The sequence below is a fragment of the Ochotona princeps genome, chromosome 28 (genome assembly GCF_030435755.1).
Source record: "Ochotona princeps isolate mOchPri1 chromosome 28, mOchPri1.hap1, whole genome shotgun sequence".
NCBI lineage: Eukaryota > Metazoa > Chordata > Mammalia > Lagomorpha > Ochotonidae > Ochotona > Ochotona princeps.
The window spans coordinates 11,851,972-11,867,250 of record NC_080859.1 but is presented as its reverse complement, the minus strand read 5'-3'; the positions used below and the strand labels follow the sequence as shown (position 1 = coordinate 11,867,250).

Below are 15,279 nucleotides of genomic sequence, written 5' to 3'. Positions count from 1 at the left end.
ATAGAGTCATAGATGTTATAAAGCACTTTCAAGAGGTGGTCAGATTTAAAGCTCTCAAGGACAGGTGAGGTCAATAGGATGGGTCTTCATTTTAGTGATGTACCAAGGTTTGTAACTACCCTAAACCACCCCCACAGCAGGCTATTGAATCAATCTTCTGACATCTAATCCTATGGTCTTTCAACCACAAAAACATTTCTTCTACTTTTCCAGCTTTAACACAATGAACAAAAATCTCTATAAAGAAATGCTACTCATTTATTTTGTGCTATTTAGAGATATCCTTACATCTCATTTCAACTCCAAAAAATACCTTCACAGTTCTTTATCCTACTAAGCTTAGGCCAGAGTGTGTAGGATACTCTTCATTTTCTTAAATGGAGAGAAAGCACCTCTATGGTTCTATGGTATTTTTTGAATATATAAGAGATTAGCATTTCTCCCATGTGAAGAATGGACCATTGGCTACCATTTCTGGAGAACTGAGACAAGAGTTACCCAAATAATTTTCTGTGCAGTAAAAGTAATGATAATAATAACAATTACAACCTGCTGAGAAACTGCTGTGTTCTAAGGAGTATAGTAAGTCCTTGACATACATAACTGAATTTAATCCACACAAGAAATTTGAGAGTATGGTGTTATTACTGTAATCATTTTATGGATGACAGGTTGGAGACTCAGAAAAGCCAATTAACCTTGTCCAAAGTCACACATGGAATCATGAATGGATCATCGTCTCTCTTAATGCTCCAGCCTATGGCTTGCAACCACTTTCATCAGTGCTTACTGTTCCTCTTCTATATCACCAACACCTGTTTCAGGGAAACAACAGCCACCACTTGTGATCAGGCTCATGAAAACAAGGGCCAGGCAACAAATTGGTTCTTGAGAGTGCAATCAATGCTAAAACCTAAATAAACATGAAGTCATAAATCATGGATGGATGGAAGGAACTTCAAGGAATCTCAAGACATCATGGATTCCATCCATCCAATTAATATTCCCTGAGAACTTACTGTGTAGTGAACGCTAAAGATGCAAAACTGCTAAGTCATATAGACTATCTTTGGGGAACTCAACATGCCTCAAGGAAATGACCACACCACTAAGTATGATCCTGAGGTGTGCACAAGAAAAACAAAGATCAGTTTTGTCTGCAGTCCTATCAAGTTTTTCCAGAAATGATACCTGAGCCAGGTCTGGAAGTATGAGTTCAACAGATGAAACTATGCTGAAATGACACCAAGGAAAGGAGAAAACACAGGCATGGGATACAAAGTCACGTGGGAAGTTTGGAGATTTGGAGATAGTTCAACATGGCTGAAGTGCAGGATAAGAGAAAGGGCGGATTGTGGAGGGACTTGTGAACCATTCGGTGGGAGATGAGGTGCCAGGGAAGTCAGCAAAGAGATCACAGCAGTCAGGAGAAGGGTGAGGAAATGGGCTGGAGCAGCACTGAATGAAATAGGATAAGCACAAATGGGAACAAAGAAAGCAGAGCAACAGAGCTGAACAACTAATTTGACCAAAAGATCTGATGACAGGGCGAGGGGGAAAATCATGAGGGTGACATCCAGTTTCTTGTTTGGGTTGGGCAAGTGAATGAGCAAAGCAGGTGCAAAGGCAAGCTCAGTTGGAACAATGTGAAATGCAGGCACCTGTAGAATGTGCGAGGGGAATGCCCTGGAGGCAATCAGACACATGGACAGACTTGGTCATGTCCATCATACAAGCATGTCCTTGTACTCCCAGTCAAATCAGAAATTGACCATTGGTGACATCCATGTGACCTTTTAAATGATTTTATTATTATTATTTAAAAATTTTATTTGAAAGGCAGAGTTAGAGAGAGGGAAAGAGGAAGAGAGAGTGACAGGGAGAGAGAGCATACACTGGTTCACTCTCCAAATAGCCACAGTGTCAAGGCTGGACCAGGTTGAAGCCAGGATCCAGGGGCTTCTTCCAGGTTTCCCTCATGGGTGCAGTGGCCCAAGGATTTAGGCCATCCTCCGGTGCTCTCCCAGGCATATTAGCAAAGAGCTGGATCAGAAGTGAAATTTCCAGGACTTGAACCAGAACCCAGAAGGGATGCCAGATCTGTAGACGATGGATCCACCTGCTGTGCCACAGTGCCAGCTCCAATGACTATTTATTTATATATTAATAACAAATATTTATAAGACTGAGTGACAGAGTGGGAGAGAGGGAGAGAGGAAGAGATGGAGAGAAAGAGGCCTCCCGCCCTCTGGTTCACCACCCAAAAAGGTTGCAACAGCAGGGGCAGGCTAAAGCCAGGAGCCTGGAACTCCAGCTGGGCCTCCCAGGTGGGTGGTATGGGCCAGCATGCTTGAGCTGTCATCTGACACCTCCGGAGGCAAGTTAGTAGAGAGCTAGTTGAGAAGTGGTGCAGCCAGGACTGGGCATCACACACAGAGGCTTCCGCTGCTACTGGTCCTCCAAGCTACCATTTTTCTTGCTGAAAGATACTGCCCGCTTGAATTTATATTGCTCCTTGCTTTCTAACAAGCTGGTGTTGATTTTCCCCTGATGGAAAATAAACACACAAAGCAATTCTCCAGCCTCCACTCTCTACCCTTTGCTGAATACAGATTCTTAATCTTCCGTTCTAGGTTCTTGCCAGTCAGCCATTTCTATTACACTCTTGCAAATGACTGTAGGGAACAATTATCAATGCATATATAAGCATCTTTTAGCCATGTCACTTCATAAAAGTAAGTGAGACTGCAGAGAAGGAAAAGGAAAAAAAACCCACCAACTTTCAAATATTGCACATTAGGAGGATATCTTTGCATTAAAAAACTTGGCTTAAATGTTTGTCCTTTAATGTTTAATTGGGTCTCAAGGCCTTCTGATGCAAGGTTATAGAAAAAAAAAACCTTAAAAATGACAATCTGCACATGTCTGCCTTGGATGACAGAAGATCACTGGAAGACGACATAAAGAGGAAAGTTCTATTTAAGTTAAAGACAGAAGATAGCATGGAAATCAGCTTGCCCAAAGCAAGAGGATAGCAGCGTGTCTGGGTGAGCTGGAACAGCTCAGCAAGAACTGGATTTGGGACAGTCTGCCTGTGATTCAGATAAAGGGCAGGTCAGCGAGGCGGTCACATGTGGTCTTTACTGATGTCAGTTGGGGTAGCGGGATCCAGCAAGTCTCTTTTGACTGCTAGACTGATTTCCTCAGTGAGTCAGACTTCAAATGCCAGAGAGATCAGTTTCTGTGATTACAATTAATAAGGTCATTAAGAAATAGCAACAGCTGAAGAGGATATTATCTGATCATTAATAACCAGCTGAAAAGCGTGAGGGTCCTAGGAAATGGGCAATTAAATACAAATCAGCTTGGAGAATTTTTATCAATAAGGAGTGAGTTCTTCCCGAAGACAGGGTTAATGTCAGAAAACCATCCACTCAAAAGTCAACCTCAAGGTTACAAAGGGTTTGTGGAATTTCGTGCATTGTCACATTTTATGGAACCCTGAAGACAGGGGGTCAGAAACAAAGGGGAAGGGACAAGAGCTGGTGGCCTGCAATGAGCCGCCTCCTAACCTACTGCCATCCCTGCTTGGGCCGAGTGGCCTATTTTGTGCTTAAATAGACTTGCTCTAATTAAAATTTTTTTGATAAGTTTTTGGAGCTGCTCTTGCATTTTATGGACACAGAGGAAAGATGAAATAAATAGGTGCTTTCCAGGGTCTCAGTTTACCTCTTTTCACAGATGCCCCAAACAAAACATTTGATTGGTCAACTTGGACTAAAGCTCAGAGTCTCAGGGTCAATATCAGGGTCAAGCAGAGAGGAGACCGTCATCCCCAGGGGTAGAAAAACAGGAAGGGAGAAGGGTCATGGCAAAGACAGAGGGCCCCATTTTCCTGCTGAGGAGCACAATGCAATGTGGCCATGGCTTCTAACACCATCAGTGCGAGCATAGAATGCATACATGGTGGAACTTTTAAATCTCTTGATGCAAAAAGAAAGTGTTTCTAACTAGGATGTCAAGACATCAGAAGAAGCAGCAGCAGAACAGTCTCCTGAGAAACAGAAAAGAAAGTTCAAAAGTGGAGCGCCAAAAAGCATAGCCCCTCTGGTTTTGTCCTGGGGCTCAAGGCTGCTGCACATTTGGGGAATTCTGGGATGGCCTCAGATGCCTGACTTAGGGCCTCAAACAGGTGCTCTGTCTTCTACCACAAACCCCGATGCACCAGCCAATCCAGGCAAGCAGGCATGACCAGGCCAGTTTTCAAGAGATAAATGAGTCACACAGTGACCAGCAGTTCACAAAGCAGGTGCAGACACTGACGGCGAGCCCTGGCCACGAGCGATGAAGGGCAGACTGTAAAGGAGGTGTGTGGGTGTGGAGGGGGAAGGCTAATAGTTGGTATCCTTGCAAACACCACTGGAGCTTTTGACATCACTGGCAAGACTATCTCTTCACCTGAACCTCCTGCACAGACCACTCATGTACCCTCATGATGGACCAGACACTTTCCAAAATACAACTGAGACATCATAGCTCCCAACCCCAAGACCTCACTTAAGGTCCTGTTTCCTGAGCAGAGCAGTAGGGGAAATGCATGGAGCAGTGATGCTAGTTCCAAGAGGAGACCAGCAAATGAGAAAGCAAGGCACAAAGTCCCTACTCTGTGCCTTGAGAGATAGATAGAGAGAGAGAGAATCTTCCATCTGTTGGTTCACTTCCCAAATGCCTACACATAGCCTGGGCCAAAAAAAGGCATTAACCAGGAACTTCATCCAGGTCTCCCTCTTGATGGCAGGGCCCTGAGCACTTAGGTCATCACTCCAGGCACATTAGCCTGATTAATTAGCCATGATTTAAAGGACATATGAGTTTAGAGCTGTAGAATGCCCAGGACTTGAACCAGGCACTCCAATATGGGATTTTGCATTCCAAGGGTGGCACTGTCTGCTGCCCCACAGTGCTCACCCTGAATAGCAGACACCTGGAGCACTTTGGAGCACCTAGCAATGACTTCCTCAAGGTATTTCACATTGATATAATGAATGATTTGATTTTTTTTAAATCACAAATATCAACCTAAAATGTCTGGAATCCCAAAGTGTTATTTGTTTAGCAATAGCTTTGCAAGGGAGTTAATAATGTTATGGGTTCTGGAGCACTTTAAGCTTCCACGTCTGTGGTGACTGTGATAGCTGCGACATCCCTGTGAGAGCGACAGAAGTCACCTTATGCCCCTCTCACAGGTAATAAAGTTAATTCATGCAGCATCCGATCAGCAGGTTGTATAGCATTAATTCTGGAGCCAGAGTACCTGGGTTCAGATCATGGCCTTGTTTCTTCTCCGTTGTTCAGGCATGAGCAAGCTGCTTCATGTCTCTGAGCTTCCGTTTCATCATCTGCACTATAAGAACAAGAGAATCCACTTCACTGAGTTGTCCTAAGAATCGAATGAGTTACTATATTTGAAAACCGCCTGGCACAAAGGCAGCACTACAGTGTTCGCTATTAATGTAATCACTTTTCCAGATAAGGATCTCCAAGCAATCCAGACAGCTGGATTACAGGGTATTCCTCCAAGCCACTGTACCTGTCAAGGTATCGAGTGACAGGTGAGACACCTGTCATGCAAGAGAAAGAGTTTAAAATCTAAGTGTCTTGATTTCAGATATAATGTCCTGCCGTCTCATTATGTAGTCTTAGGTGCCAGGATATCTGAGGCAGCAAGCAATGAAGATAAAAAGAACTATGTGAGACCAATGCAATGGCTCAGCTGGCTGATCCTCCACCTCCAAAGGCTAGCACGGGTTTGTGTCGCAGCTACTCCACTTCCCACCCAGCTCCCTGCTTGTGGCCTGGGAAAGCAGTAGAGGATGGCCCAAGTCCTTGGGTGCCCTGCACCTCTGTAGGAGACACGAAAGAAGCTCCTGGCTCCTGGCTTTGGATTGGCTCAGTTCCAGCTGTTACGGGCATTAGGGGAGTGAACCAGTGGATGAAAGATTTTTCCTCTGTGCCTCTCCTCTGTGAATCTGACATTCCAATGGAAAAGAAAGAAAAAGAAAGATGTACCATAGCAACCAGACCTATCTTACTTTGGACATAACTATGAATGTCTTCACAAAATGCTGAATTACATGGAAACACATGGTCTTTTGAAACCAAGAGAACAATAGAGACAAACAATGCAGGAACACAGTTCCTAAAAGCAGTGAGTGAGTAATCTCTGATGTGTGTGTTTCCACACAAGAGCAAAGTAGCCCTCACTCCTTGTAGAATGTGTGTTCAGCCAAACCTACCAACTTGAGCTTGAAATCAAAATAATTGCCCACTCCTGCTCTGGAGAGTTCAAATATCTAGCAATTTGCTCCATGTCCAGAAATTGATCACTTCATCATCTAAATAGCCAGCCAGAGAGCAGTCACTCCAGCAGGAAGGTTAACAGGCAAGAAAATGAATCAGTGTCTTACAGATACAAATATGTTTTTGCTGTTCTGACTACAAATTGCTGTGATTTTTTTAAAAGTTCAGATGCCTCAATATTTTACTGCTGAAAATGTCAGGCCACTGAGCTATTGCTATAATAACTGACCACACTACAATAGCATTTAATGGCTCCTTTTTTCTGTTGTTATGTGGTCAGCATTATGGATCCTGAATAAATTTGAAATCTTTCTAGCATGCAGCATTATTGGCTCCAAAGGAACCCATAGCTTTATAGGCTGTGAATGTATCTGAACAGTAATACCAGGGTACAAATATGACCAAACATTTATATGTGTTCTTTGTTACCTAATGAGATGCTTACAAGGTCCTCTAAGGGGCCCACCTCAGCTCACACAGGAATTCACTCAGCTTATTAAGTTAATATGGTACCATGCCAAGTCAAGGCTTCTCTGAGAGTCCCTGCAATGGAGTGTGATGGTTTTTAGAAGTGGCTTGTTTAAAAGCTTTGTACTTTGTTGGAAGAAGTAATTATCATAACCATCATACATATTCATTAGATAAAAGTATTTTTCAAATATATACAGAACAAAACAGGCCAGGTATTTATTCTCAAATAAGGTATATGCCTTTCAAATGCAAGTGTGTCTCCCTTCACATAAGCCAGTGGTTTTTCCAAAAGTTTAGTGTAGGAAAAATCGCCACTTCTCAATGACAATGCTGATCAAATCTGCCCCTGGGAGTATGCTATCCAGCTAGTTTCTGCTACTCAGCAACCTTGCTGACTCAACCCAGTTTCTCCTTAAGCAAAAGGAGCATGACTAGGTCATCTTTGAGCTTACCCAGGTTTGGGTACTTCTCCTCCAGAAGTATATGCAGAGGCCTTACGGATAATATTTAAGAAAACAAAAAACCTTATTTGAGAAGAAGCAAAGCAAAACTAGAAACAGATGTACCTGACAATTAAGTCAGATAAATATCAGTAATTACAGCATACACAACCCAGGTGTGGTCTCATTGAATACCTTGCAGTAGAGGCTTTCAGCCCTGAGTGGTTTGGGTCAGAGTCTCAGAACCTTCTTGCATCATCTCCTTGGAAATTCCCAGCTACACTGCCTGTGGGAGTTGTCAGATTCCCACTGCATTCTCTCAAGTTCACTCTATCTACAGCAGGTGCACTGTTAGTGATGCTTGCAGCTCTGACTCCGGGCTCCCCCTACACACAGCCCGACCTGGGCCTGGTATTGGTACCGACAGTTTTGCTGCGCCCTAACCTGATGACTTCCTCTGCATCTACTCCAGGTCCACATGACTTCCTGTGACTGTCCTGCCACCTAGATGAAGTATCTTGCCCCAGGAGAAGGCCTGAGTAGGTCGGAGTCTGGAGCCCTAGCTGTCTTCAGCTGAGCCAGCCTGGTGCTGAGCTAATTAACTACAGCATCCTAGGGAAGACCTCATTCTGAGTATGATTCCTTTGGCAGACCAACAAGAAAATGGGATAGTTTGAATTTTCAAATTGTCCACAGCATTTCTTTTTTTTGTTGTTTTTAAGATTTTGATTTCTATTTGAACGACAGAGCTGCAGAGAGAAAGAGACAGGACTGCCATCCACTGAATCTCTCCGCAAAAGGCCACAACAGCTGAAACTGAGTCTATCTGAATCCAGGAGCCAGGAGCTTCTTCCGGGTCTCCCACATGGGTGCAGGTGCCCAAGAATTTGAGCTTTCCTTTGCTTTCTTCCCAGATTATAAACAGGAAACTAGATTGGAAGTGCAGCAGCCAGGATATGAATCAGTGTGTATGTGAGCTGCTGACACTGCAGGCAGAAAATTAACCTACTGGACAGGGGCATCAGCCTGAAAGCACTTCTTTCTTAAGTCATTACAATATCAGAGAAATTACTAATTACTACTTATATTCAGTATACTGGCTTTCTATTCATAAATTTCACTTGTTTTGTGATAAACATATTTTATAATTTCATTTTCTACAAGCTTTTTGAAGAACCTCCATGATTCTATGAACTCAAACCATCCCCACACTGAGTCACTTAATAACTATTATTTTTGTTATATGTCCAGATACCAAAGGTCAGAAACACAGACAGAGCAACTGGGTGGTTCTTTTGCTTCATGTCTCTTTTATTTTAAAGATTTTTTTTTTATTGGAAAGACAGATTTAGAGACAGAAGGAGAGAGAGAGAAAAAAGAAATTCTTTCATCTGCTGGTTTACTCCCAAAATGGCTGCAACAGCCAGAGCTAAGCTGATCAAAGGAGCTTCTTCCAGGTCTTCCACACAAGTGCAAGATCCCAAGGCTTTGGGCCATCCTCTGCTAATTTCCAAGGCCACAAGCAGGAAGCTAGATTGGAAGTGGAGCAGTCAGGACATGAACCGGCAACCATATGGGATCCTGGCATGTGCATTGTGAGGATATAGCCCTGAGTCATCATGTTGGGCCCTTAATTCATGTTTCATTGAGGGAGTTCACCTGGGAAATGGGGAGGCCTTCTGGGTTCACTGCTATAAACAGGGTTATTTAGCTGGATCTGCATATTCGCATGCTTGCCCATGGGCTCTCCAGCATGGCACCTTTGAATCTCTTATATGAAGGCATCCCCTGAAAGAGTGTCCTTAAGCAACAGGAGTGGAAACTGGGAGGCTGTTCAGACCTGGCCTCAGAACCTGGTGTTGTGTTAATTTGTTATCATCCTATTGCTCAAAGCAGTTATAGAGTCTGCCCACACTCAAAAGGAAGCCATAGATCTCTTCCCTCAATGAAAGAAGTAGCAAACACTATACAGTCATTTCACTCTCCCATTGTTGTAAAGACCTGTAAATGTTGCCATCCTCACCCACGTGGTCAGTGCCATCACTGCTTTTCTATCTTGTTCTGATCCCAGTTGGCTACCTGGCCTTGCACTCCACCCTAGTTTAAGACAGTTACCATCAGAGTTGATCCCAGCCAGGAGGGTAGAATAACAGCCTCACATTGACCATTGCATGGTGTCAAACTGACTCCCAAGAGTACAGTCAGCCCCGCTATAGTGCCAAGGGAAGAGGTTTCACTTTGGCTAGGGGTGTCAGATAAAATGCAGCTAAATTTGAAGTTTGTGTAAACAACTAACCTTGCTTTCAAATGAGTATGTCTCAAATACCTCTTGGGAAATACTCTTACTAAACAGTCTTAATATTGTAGACTTAATATTTAGCTAATGGCTTGGCTAAAGCCATTATTTACATATTACAGTCCAGTGGTACAGATAAGAATCACAGAATTCTTTGTATTTTTTTTTTTACTTTTGTTCCCCATCATAAAAGGTTTATAACTATGTGAATTGGGTTACGGTGAGTGGCATCCAGTTCTATCTGGGATTAATTAAATTTTATGACCACCATTTCACCACACTATACAAGGGAACTTCACAAAGTGTGTAGAAAATATAATTAACAGTTATTTTGCTGCCAAGATAACTTTGAAATCTATACCCATACATGTATAAGTATTCCATATGCCGTGTAAAGCATCTTTTGTGCCCAATTTTTTTTTTGCAGCAAAATAAGTTTCCATTTTCTTGTTAAACTTGTGATGAACCCTTATATATCATGTTTTTAAATCACCATGCATTTCTGCTTCTGAAAGGCTTCTATCATTCTCTTCTAAGTCGAAGAAAATCTCTGTATTTAAGTATCCTGTAGAGCAAATCCAAATAGGCAGTCAACAATATTGAGTGTGCGCGGTGTGTTGCATCTCAAATACTCACCCTGTGCTTCTGGACTGGGAGAAACTCTGAGCCTGCAGAGGGTCCAAGATGGACAGAGGTCATGATCAGGCCTCCAAAGTCAGTGAGAACAGAACTCAGCAAGTACAGCCAACAGGACTGAGGAATTGGGCGTCACTATCGGTGACGGTGACATTAGATCTAATCCCGGAGGACCAATAAAAATTTCCCAGGCAGAAAAGGAAGACAAGGCATTCTCAGAAGAAGAGCAGCAGCAGCAGCAACAACAACAAAGATACATATATGCAAAAGAACAGAGGCATGAAGGGGCATGCTGTGTTTGTGTAGCAGAGATGGTTCTGGTCTAATGACTGCTAAAAAGGTGCTGGAAGGACAGGGGACGCGTCCATCTAAACCGAAGGTTAATGGCAGACCAACAGACACCTGTGAGCAGCAGGCCCATCAAGCCATTCATATAAAGGCAGGCAGAGAGAAGACTCCCAACTCCTCCATGGATGAAAAGGAGCAAATGCAAAGAGCAGCTCAAGCATCTGTTGTTTCCCACTCATTGTGGCAAGAGCAGTTTTGGATGTGAGGCTGGGTTGGATGCCTGCAGGACATAATTGGCCACCCTTCAGTCTTCAAGATGTTGAGCAGAAATACTTTCCTGGTAGGCAGCTGCCCGATGCGCATTTGACCTAGCCATTCAGAGATCAGTTGAAACGTCCCACCTGCGAGGGTCTGGGTTCCAGTGCCAGCTCCCGTTTCAGTTTCGTGCTAATGCACACCTTGGGCACAAAGACCTGGGTCCTTGCCACTCATACAGATATCCAGACTGCGTTCCTGGTGCCTGGCTTTAGTCCTAGCCCAGCCCCAGCCTCAGCCCTTGAGGGAGAGCTCATTTGGAGAGCTTTCTGTCTATTACACTAATTGCAACAAAATTAATCTTCAATGCTTCTTTGACAAACTCTATGATAGCAAGGTGCCTAGCTGGTTAGAAAATACTTTTTAAGATTTATTTTATTTTCATTGCGAAGTCAGATACACAGAGAGGAGGACAGAGGGGAAGATCTCTGTCTGATGATTCACTCCCCAAGTGACTAAAATGGCTGGTTCTGTGCCGATCTGAAGCTGGGAGCCAGGACCTTCCTCCAAGCCTCCCATACAGGTGCAGGGTCCCAAGGCTTTGGGCCGTCCTCAACTGCTTTCCCAGGACACAAGCAGGGAGCTGGATGGGAAGTGGAGCTGCCGGGATTAGAACTGGTGCCAATATGGGATCTCGGTGCATTCAAGGAGAGGACTTCAGCTGCTAGGCCACTGGGTCAGGCCCGCACTTCATATTTGAAAGACACAATGAAATAGTATAGCACATCTATGAGAGTGGCCCACTCTTTAAAGCAGTTTGACAATGGCAAGTCCTGGAAAGAATATATCAGAGCTAGAACACTCCTGGGGAGAATCCTACCTTGGCAAAAGTTTAGCAGTTCTCATAATGTTAAACTTATACATCCTTCTAATGTTTCCAGGAAAACAATGAAATATGGCCCAAGTACTTTGGCCTTGGCTACCCACATGGGAGAGCTGGAGGCAGTTCCTGGCTCACAGCTTTGCCCTGGCCCAGCCCAGGTGTTGTGTTCATATGGGGAGTGAATCAGCAGATGGAACATCTTTCTCTTTCTCTGTCTTTCCCTCTTGCTTGCCCCTCTCTCTAATTCTGCCTTTTAACTATCTATCTATCTATCTATCTATCTATCTATCTATCTATCTATCTATCGATATTTAAGCCTGTCTATACAAAAACCTGAATACCAATAGTCACCAGAAGTTAAATGTCCCAAACTGCAAACAAACTAAAGTTATGAACTAGTGAATTTATAAATTGTTTTATCCATGCAGTAGAGCATTACAGATGCACACAACAGGATGGAAGCATTTCAAAACTTTATCTTAAGAAGCCAGACTCCAAGGAATATATGCTGAGTGGTTCAAATTATGATTTTGAAAAAGAAAAAACAAACCTATAGGCTCAGTATTGTGGTGTAGAACATTAAGCTGCCATTGGCCATGCTGGCATCCAAAGTCAGAACCCCACTTGCAATCCAGTTCCCTGCTAATGCACAGGAAAGCAGATGACCCGAGTACTTGTTCCTCATGCCACCCACACAGGAGCTCCAGATGGAGTTTGGGCCTCTGGATTTAGTCTAACAGCCCCGGTTCTTCCGGCCGTTTGTGAAATGAGCCAGCAGATGGAAGATCCCTTTCCCTCTCTGTCATTCTGCTTTTCAAATACATACATACATACATAAGTCTTTAAAAATTCTATTGAGACAGAAATCAGAGCAGTGGCTACCCAGTAAAAAGCCTGTACCTTGCTTTTGGTATAAATTTGTTACAATTTTATGAGTTAAAAGTTATTGAATTCTACACATTAGTAAGTGTGTAAATTATATCACAATAGAACTTGTATATATAAAAGTGAAAAAATTCATTTGAAGGAGACATTATCTTGAATTTTCATTTGAATATTGACCTTACCATTTTCCACTCAAAACTTTGACCTTTAATCTTTTGTTGATCACAGTACACAATCTGTAGGTCATATTGGTTAATCGACTTGAATGTCAATCAGCTATTTTCAACCCATATTGGCCTGAATTATATTATATACTGAACTATTGGCCTCCTAATATTGAATACTAAACCCTAATGACTATGATGTCCATCATAGGAAATAATCAAATTTCTATTTTCTGCAGCATAGAGAGGCCCTTAAAAGGGACCATCTTTGAGAAAACGGAGACACAGCCACTTACTGGTTATATTCTGTTACTATGGTTTGAATGAGGAACTCCAATTGAATCTAGGGCTGACCCAGATTACAAGCAAACTAGGAAGAGACCACTGGGCACACTGGCACCACCCAGCCCTGTTTCAGAGCACCTTTTCATTTCATAAAGTTGCTCTGAACACAGTGGAGGGAAAGCATGGGCAAATATCTTCAGCTGGTTTCATCTGCACCACCCCTTTGCTTTCTCACAATGTTGACAAGCACAGTCTCAAATCAGAAAATCGAGGTGAATTCACCAGGCCAGCCAGACCTTTCTACCTTAAAAACAAGTTTCTTATCTTTTTTAGCCCTGGTACTGGGAAGGAAAATTCCTCTGAAGTGTTCCCTAAACAGACAAGGCAGAGGTAACTTATGAATCACCAACTGACATCAAATTGTCAGATGGGCAAAGGAAAGTGAGGGGAATTTCTTGAGAAACATATCAGAGTAACCCTAGGGACTTTTTTTTTTTTAATATAGTGATGTCCAGGCCAGCTCAGACCCCAAGTGGACAACCATGTAAGTGGTGAGTGAAGACTGGCAGGAATATTCCTTAAAGTCTGTGCAATGCTGCGATCACAAAATGCGAGTGAATTTAGGTAATCTTTTTAATTAAAACATATGCTAGGAAAATACAAGTGAGCTACTGGTAACAAACACACTTTCTCCCAGCGCTTCTCCTAGCAGTGCTTTTGTGGGATGAGCATGCTCCCACCACCTCACCACCCCTAAATAAAGGGTGCTGTGGAGCCGGGAGCAGAATCACACCCAAATAAGGTAGGTATGAAGAGCAAGACTCCTTGCAAGCCATGGCTAGGCACTTCTGAGTGTTTTCATCAATGGCTCAGTCTTTCCCACTGCCTTATTTCATGCTGCCTTTGACTCTGGTCCCAATGAGTCAATCAGCAAACCAACAGACTTTTCTAGAAGCAGAGAATTCCCTGGTTCTCTCTCGAGTTTTTCCTTCATTCTTCCCGATTGAAATGATCTCAAATAATTACTATCTGCACTCCTTGTTCACACATGAAGGAATGTAAGATATTTATGGAACACTGGCACTGAAAGATATACTTGTTTTTGGTTCAAAGAAAATTTAAAATCCATGCATAACTTTTTCATGATGTGCATTTTTCATGAACCTTTTCAGGCCCTTTATGTGCATGAATTGTAAAATATTTTGCTCCAAAATTAATTTCTCTCTTAATTCCACTTTCTGGGAACATTTTGAAGTTCTCTCATATTTGACATTGTTATTTTAGTTTTTAGTTTCTTTGGAAGACAAAGAGACAAATCAAATAGGAGACCTTTTATCCTGTCGTTCACTCTCCAAAGGCCTGCAACAGTCGGAGCTAGGCCAAATCCACTCCAGGAGTTTGCAGCTCAATCATGGTCTCCATTTAGGTGGCAAGGACCAAGTACTTGAGCCTGCTGCCTCTCAGGATGTGCACAAGCAGGAGGCTGGAATGAGCAGCAGGCCTGGGACTTGAACCCAGGCTCTCTATATGGGATTCAAGCATCCCAAGGGGTATCTGAATTACTGTGCCCAATACTCACCCTCATAATTTGTTTTCATTCCAATGAAAATATCTCTGCCCAATTCCTTGGAGACTGAAGCCTGTCATCATTGAGGTCCCTTTTGTGGTTTCCAGGAGGCAGTGTCTGCATGAGGCGCACTGGAAAATGACAGTAATACTTCCAACTTAAAGGAAGAATGATCATTACTGAACTTTATCGCATGCCAGATCCTGTCCTCGGCATTTTACTTGTAGTAATATCTGCACATTTCTCAGAAATCTTCAGAAGCAAGTTTAATTCCTTTAATGATAAGAAATAAACTTGCATACCCTTCCTTCACTCAAAGTTTTGACTCTGCCAGCCAGTTCACCATTGACACCTAAACAGTGATGGCCAAGGGCATCTAAAAACAAATATCAGGGCCCGGCGGCGTGGCCTAGCGGCTAAAGTCCTCTCCTTGAAAGCCCCGGGATCCCATATGGGAGCCGGTTCTAATCCCAGCAGCTCCACTTCCCATCCAGCTCCCTGCTTGTGCCCTGGGGAAGCAGTCGAGGACGGCCCAATGCATTGGAACACTGCACCCGCGTGGGAGACCCGGAAGAGGTTCCTGTTTTCTGGCATCCAATCGGCACGCATCTGCCCGTTGCGGCTCACTTGGGGAGTGAATCATCGGATGGAAGATCTTCCTCTCTGTCTCTCCTCCTCTCTGTATATCTGGCTGTAATAAAATGAATAAATCTTAAAAAAAAAAAAAACAAATATCAATCACTGAGTTC

General features: G+C 43.2%; 1 long non-coding RNA gene across 1 annotated transcript; it reads right to left on the bottom strand.

Annotated features, from left to right (window-relative positions):
* Nucleotides 1–5,313: 5,313 nt before the first annotated feature.
* On the bottom strand, nucleotides 5,314–14,654 carry LOC131478183 (uncharacterized). Its single transcript, XR_009244342.1, has 3 exons — nucleotides 14,543–14,654; nucleotides 10,061–10,132; nucleotides 5,314–5,404 (listed from the first exon to the last, which is right to left on the bottom strand). It is a non-coding gene; the product is annotated as an uncharacterized LOC131478183 (long non-coding RNA).
* Nucleotides 14,655–15,279: the final 625 nt, after the last annotated feature.